This window comes from Chinchilla lanigera, unplaced genomic scaffold (genome assembly GCF_000276665.1).
Source record: "Chinchilla lanigera isolate Chin_1 unplaced genomic scaffold, ChiLan1.0 scaffold00019, whole genome shotgun sequence".
NCBI classification, from domain to species: Eukaryota; Metazoa; Chordata; class Mammalia; order Rodentia; family Chinchillidae; genus Chinchilla; species Chinchilla lanigera.
Window position 1 is genome coordinate 21,593,257 of NW_004955420.1, and position 7,645 is coordinate 21,600,901.

Below are 7,645 nucleotides of genomic sequence, written 5' to 3' on the forward strand. Positions count from 1 at the left end.
GGAGAGCTACTCACAGCATTACAGACAGGAAGCAGAAAGAGAAGACTGCGGAAGGAAGATGAAACCGTTACAGCCCACACCCTCAAAGCCTGGCCTCTTCTGGCCAGACCTGGCAGATTACCTCTTCACACCAACTTGGCTGTAAATCACCCTAATCTGATCACCTATGAGACCATAGGGCTCTTGGGAGACATCTAGATAGAAAGCCTGATACCTGGTGTCTCCCAGACACAACCCTAGGTACCTGTTGCCGATTTTCATCTGTATCTTTTTTTGTAGTAAGTTGTAACCCAGAATGTAACAGCTTTTTGGGGGTTCTTTGAGGATCCATAAATCACAGAACCTAAATCACTGAAGCTAATAATGATCTTGAGGCCCTCAAACATACCTCTCCAAAGAAGGCTGACTCTTAGGATGAGGAGGTGGACTTTTCCTTGAGCAAAGAACTTTTCCTTGAGCAAACTGTCTCAGCCCTAGGGGTAGTATCAGTTCTTGAAATCTGCTATCCCTTCACTTCTCAACTGCCAATCACTTGTTACTCCAATTCCTTGGTACAGTTGATAATTCTTCAATTAAACTTTCCCTGTTCAAATTACTCTGTGGTTTCTCTCTCTCCTAGTGGGATACAGAGATCACGTTTTTTTTTTTTTTTTTTTTTTTGTCTTTTGGAGACAGGGTCTCGCTATGCAGTTCAGGCTCGCCTTAAGCTCATTTTGTAGCCCAGGCTGATCTCAAACTTGGAATGATCCTCCTGCCTCAGCCTCCGGAGTGCTGGGATCACAGGCGTGTGCCACCACAGCAAGCCATGTTATTCATTTCTAACTACAGATAAGCAGAAATAATGCGTGTTCTGTCTGGAGTAGGGTTACTAAGAAACAGGTGTACCTCCCTAGGTGTTCATCCAGTTGAGTGTAGATGATGCCAAGACCCTGAGGGTGAGTGGAGTCACAAGACAGAGAAAGCCTGGGTCTCTCATTTTCCCTACGTTGGAGCAGGAGATAACTGAGAAATAAACTTCAATTATGTTTAAACTATGTTTGGGTCTGTTTATAATAGCAATTTTTGTTTTGTTTTGTTTTGTTTTTGTCTTTTTAAGACAGGCTGTCGCTATGCAGTTCAGGCTGGCCTTGAGCTCACTTTGTAGCCCAGGCTGGTCTCAAACTTGCAACGATCCTCCTGCCTCAGCCTCCTGAGTGCTAGGATTACAGGTGTGCACCACCACACCTGTTGTGTAATAGCAGTTTATTCAACCCTAACAATGTACTTTGTTTACTTAACTAAGTACTGTAGTTAGGAATAAAAGAAGTGTGTGTGTGTGTGTGTGTGTGTGGTGTGCGTGTGTGTGCTTATGTGTGTGTGTGTTTAACAGAAATATCACTCCATTCTTGGAAGTCATTCCAAGTAACGTAGCAAAATTCACATACTGGTCCTCCATTCAATTTTGTGGAAAATAAAAGGTTGGAAACAATTTAACTTGGGAAAAGATTTGTTACCGGTCACTGGAACCCAATCATTCTCTCAGTTCTGAGAATTCCAAAGGGCTTTACCAGGTCTTACCTACCAAGTGTTTCTAACCAGTGGTTCTCAAAGTGTGGATCGCAATAAGCCCCATCAGTGTCACCTGGCCACATGTTAGAAAGGCAGAGTCTCAGGCTCCACCCCAGACACAATAAATCAGACACCCTGGGGATGGCAGCCAGACATCTGCGTTTTACCAACAAGTCCTCCTTTGATTCGGATGCACGTTCAAGCTTGAGGACCACTGCTGTAGTCACACCTGCAATTCTTTCTCGTGGGCCCCCCTTTTAATTTGAGAATTGCCAAATCATTCAAATACTGACGTGCTAATTTGCATGTATTTTTGCCATTTGTATTGATTATCGATTGGTGTATAAAATTATTACCACAAACTCAGTGGCTTAAAACCATGCAGTTATTTCTCTCAGTTCCTGTGGGTTAGGAGTCTGGCCTTAGTGGAGTCATATACTTCTCAGCCTTCCAAGGCTGCACTCAAGGTGTCAGCAGGGATAGCGGTCACACCTGAGGCACAACTGGAAGGGGATTGCCCCTAAACTCACGTGGTTGGCGGCGGCGGCTGCCCGCTGGAGGCCACTCTCGGCTCCTTGCTGCGTGGATCTTTCCAACACGGTCCCTTGCTTCCTCATAACCAGCAAAGGAGGGGCTGGGGATATAGCTCAGCGGCACAAGCGCCTGCTTGGCAAGCACGAGGTCCTGAGTTCGATTCCTGATTTCAAGACAAAAATAAAAACAAAATCAGCAAAGGAGTCTCTTCTAACAAAAGAGGTGCCATAACCTTACCTAACTTGATCACATACAACATCGCATGTATCCCGTCATCCTTGCCCGGTTCTCTCGACTCACAGTGACTTGGGTCTCATCCACGCTCCAGGGAGGTTCGCTGGGCTGTGGTGCATGCCCTTAATTAATCCTAGCCACTCAGGGGGCTGAGGCAGGAGGATCACATGTTCAAGCCCAGCCTGGGCCACTTAGCAAGACCTTGTCTCAAAATAAAAATGAAAAAGGCTGAGGATGGAGCTCAGCCTGAGGCTGGCTCAATTCCCAGCGCTGTAAGGTTGGGGGGCAGGAAGGAGAGCGCTGCACAAGGGCAAGGACACCAGCAAGCAGGGGTCACGTGGCCACCTCGGAACTGCCGTGGCATGCGATGCTTTTTGTTTAAATGCCTTGGTCTTACTGCGTGCTTTAACTTTATCAAAGCATATTCCATGTAGGTCATTCCATATTAAACATTCTGGAAAATATGTACGAGAACATTTTTTCACACAGCTGACCCTCATTATCAAACCAGTCATCTAAATCAGACTCTAACTTAATTTCTGTCAAAAACAGGCGGCTATCGTCACTCAGTTCAAATGAATGCATTACTCTAAGTTTTAAGGAATGAAAATTTAAAATATATTTTGTCTTGCACCTCATAAGAAATACTACTAAAGCTGAGGAATGAAGAGAAAGGGAAGAAAAAGAAATGAGATGTGCTATGTACATGTGCCAATTCCCTACAAAAATGTAATCATTCTATACTGCAAATGTGTACTAATAAAAATTAAAAGAAAAAGAAAAATATTATTTAGGTAGTTTTTTGGGGGGTACCAGGACTCAAACTCAGGACCTTGTGCTTGCCAGGCAGGTGCTGTGCCACAGAGCTATATCCCAAGCCCTCCCAAAAATACTACTAAAGTAGTCAAACAGGGCCGGGGATATAGCTCAGCTGCACAGCGCCTGCCTGGCAAGCACAAGGTCATGAGTTCGATTCCCAGTACCAAAAAATAAATAAATAAATAAATAAAGTAGTCAAACATAGTGACTCTCAGCTGCTTGGGAGGCCAACGCAGGAGGATCTCTTGAGCTTTTGAGTTCAAGACCAACTGGGCCAAGATAGTTGCCTGGGGAACCATATCTCAAAAAACAAAAAGAAAGGAAAGGAGAAAAAAGGAAAAGAAGAAAGTTTACTAAAGCACACAGACCAAGATTAAACCCATGCAGATCTATATGATGAATCATATCAAGTTACCAAACCAAGGTGATCATGGTGGTCCTTGCTATGCTATAATTATCCAAATTATAAAATTGGTTAAAAGTATTAATTATTATTAATGTGATGGGTGGTACTGAAGGCAAGGTGCTCCCTTGGAAATGTGTGTCCACAGAGTTATTGAATTCTGGTGGACAGCTTTTGGGAATAACGCAATTAAGCAATGCATTAAAAAGGCCAAAATAGCTCCATTAATTTCATTAGACATTATGATTAAATTTCCCATGTATTTAATGAAAAAGAAAGGTATATACTGCTAAAACTAATTGGCTTAGCAGCAAGCCTATAATTTTATTTTTTGTTACTAGGAGGTAGAAAATCTTATTACAAACTGAGAGAAGATGAGTATTGACCATAATTATAATGCACATTTCATAATATGATTTGATAAAATAGATTTTAACTGAATGATGCATAGCAAATTCAAAAGCAAGTGAGATTTATATAGAGTATGTATTTTGTGTGCGTGTAGGAAAGATATTTCACTTTTGTTTGCAAACTTGTTTTGGTAAAAGTTACAAACCTAGGAAAGGTAGAAAGAATATAATGAACAGACATAAACACCTCACGGGAGCTATCCTCCCATCTCTATACTTTTTAAATCAATTTTGGCTCTGAAACACAAGGATATTCTCCAGGCTCATTGCCGAGTGACCAGGACCCTGTTCAATTTTTCTTGGTGTTGGGCTGATGACTTTAGCAGGGACACTCCTGATGTTCCACTATGTGCTTCCTATAACATCACCTCCAGAGGTGCATTTCAGCTTGGCTGATGTCACCCATGAAGGATTGGGTCATGCTGTTACGACAGTGATGTCAGTTCTTTTGATTATAAAAATATCTCTTCCTATGGAATCAAACAGATGTGTCCATCAACAGATGAATGAGTAAAGAACACAGGATGTCTGTACAAAATGGAGCACTACACAGCCACAAACAAGAATGAAATCTTGTCATTTTCAGCAACATGCACGGACCTGGAGGTCATAATATTAAGTGAAATAACGCAGGCACAGGAAGGATGAATACTACTCAATTTGCAGGAAAAATACCGCCCAACTTCACTCATATGTGAAATAAAAAAGAGCTGAATTCATGGAATTGGGAGCAAAATAGTTTTTACCAGAGGCCAAGGAGGGATTAACAGGTAAAAAATCATAGCCAGCTAGAAGGAATGAGGTCTAGTGTTCTATAACACAGAAGGATGCTTTTGTTTTATTTTTATTTTTATTTGTCTTTTTGATTCATTTCTATTTATTTATTTATTTATTTTTTCCGGTACTGGGAATCAAACTCACGACCTGGCACTTGCCAGGCAGGCGCTTATGCCACTGAGCTATATCCCCAGCCCCTGACTAGGGTATCTTGAAAGGTTAGTGGATCCAGAAAACTTTCCCCATCCATTTATTTATTTATTTATTTTTGGTACTGGGAATCGAACTTGGGACCTTGAACTTTCCAGGCAGGCACTTGTGCTGCAGAGCTACACCCCCGACCCTCCCCATCCATTGAAAAGAATCGGCATCCTGAGTATTCACTTTTGAAAGCTGCTTACTCGCCCAGAGTAGCTGAGTGTCTCTCTTCTCTCTCTCTTCCTCCTCCCCCACCTTCAAATAAACCATCTTCTTTTATATTAAATTGTTCCTTTAGTTAAAAAAAAAATCAACATCTGTAGTCTGCATTGATTCTTTTGTTAGCGGGGATATTTCTGTGGGTAGTGATAGCAGAGATAGCTAGGTTAGGTAGAAACATAGTAGGCAGTTAGACAGGGATGGGCCCTCCAGGGGAGTCGGTGCAGAGGATAAGAGCACATCCACACTGAGGCACATCTGAGGAGGATTAAAGTCACGGGGCTAGATGCATATACTTCCCTAAGGGATAAATAGAAGCTTGAGGTTATTGGCACTACACTTTTGAGGTTTCCCATTATCTCATGAGGGGTGGGTTATCCTCTCCCACTGACTAAGACTAAGACTAAATAAGATAGTACAACAACTATTGATAATCTCCTACCTCTTTTGTCTGTAACTCACTATTATTTGTCTATTTGTTTTCCTGAGAAACTATCTTGTAGATAACAATATGTAAAACAATAGCCATTGATAATTTCCTACCACTTTGTCTGTAATTTGGTAAGCCCCCCCATTATTATGTTATCCTTCTTTTACTCTTTAAAATAAAAAAAAAAAAAATTAGAAAAACAAAAAGACTAAATAAGACTAAAGACAAAACGAAGAATGTAGATTATCAATTGAGGTTAATGATGTCACCAATATGCCCTTGCAATGATTGGATCACTGTTACCTAAGTGACTATACTTGCAATCTTATTGGTTGATTACAGTTTTGACTCACGTTGTACCCGCCTCATGATTTTTCTCTATAAAACCTTCTTTGAGAAGTGGGTGCATCGACAACCCATTTGGGAACCCTCCTGTCTCTCAGGAGCTATTCCTATTCCTCATTCCTTTTCCCCAATAACTTTTCCTACTCTCCCTCTCTCTCTCTCTTTTTTTTTGGTGGGGAGCCTTTTGAAACAGGGTCTCACTCTCCAGTTCAGGCTGGCCTTGAACTCACTTTGTAGCCCAGGCTGGCCTCAAACTCACAATGATCCTCCTGTCTCAGCCTCCAGGAATGCTGGGATAATAAGCATACATCTCCAAACCCAGCTGATCTTCCTCCTCTTAACCTCTGTTGTTCCTTAGAATTCACTCTTCAACTTCAGAGCACACAAACTCACATATCTGACATCTATCATTTCCCCTATATCAGTGACAACTCTTTGGAATGATTGCTGAGAACACCTGAAAGCCTTTCTCTCCTAGGTCAGGTTCCCGAGAAGCACAGTGGGACTGGAATTTTTGCTTAAGTGCTTTACTGGGAAGTGCTTTTGGGGTGGTGGTGAAGGCAATAAGGTATGAAAAGGAGGAAAAGCTATGTAAGAACATCCTGGAACCTAAAGTTAGTCCTCACTTCTAAGTAAGGTGATTTGTTTTCTGTACCTCATAAAGGTCAGTCATTAGCAGGACTTAGGCTGGCTAGGGCCTCCCTTTTCCTTTCTGGTTTCCTGATTGACCATAAACAATTCTGCAAGAAAAGGGCAATTATGATTGTTATCAGCCATTACTGACAACATTCAAATTCAAAATGTTTTTCCATATGGAGCTAATCAGAGACATTTGAAAAACAAGTTCCTCTAGTTTCTGCCTCTTAGAATAGATAACTGGGTCAGGGGAACAGATTAGAGGGTCAAGTTCACATGGAAATGTCACCTATGGGGCGGGATGTGGCTCAGTAGTTAAGTGCTTACTTAGTCTGGGCAAGATTCTGGGTTCAACCCTCTGGAACTGCAGCTAAAGGAGAAGAAAAAATTAGTTTTTAGACTGTAGCCTAAGATCAAGCATTTTTCTTAAACCAAAAGTTTTGGGGGTTTTGTTATTTTTATACTTTTACAGCTTCAATTCCCACAGAAAAAGACTACCTTTTCTGAAACATGGGCAAAAAGGTCTTAAATCTTAATCTTGGATCAAATTGGTTTAGCCTGGGCTGTACCCCAGCCCTGAATGTAACACTAGGACCAGGCGGACAGCAAGGTTGATTTACATATCCAAGCCCAGAGCAGGAATTTGGGTCAGGTCCAAAGCAACTCCTTGGACTGGAAGGAGGCTCCCTGGGGGAAAAAGAGGAGCTGTTATTAAAAAAATAAAAAAGATGCTGAGCAGGAGGCAAAACCAACAGATGCCTGCTATAACTGATTATTCAATTAAGATGTTTAGACATCTCTTATGCCATTTAAAAAGTCCAAGTTTAGCTAGGCCAAGGGGCAGGGTCTGGGGAAGGACCTGGGCACTTCTTCTTTGCAGTGAAACAAACTCAGATTATTTAGATCCAGATTGTTTAAATTTTGTATGTAAAAAGTCCAAATCACAAAAATACTGGAAGAAAGTATGACTGAAACACTTTCAAAGCTGGGAGTAGTGAGAGCGTCTTTTAAGCTAGACACAAAACACAGCGACCAGGAGGGATAATAATGATAATATTTGAAGGGGCTGGGGATTTAGCTCAGCGGCACAGC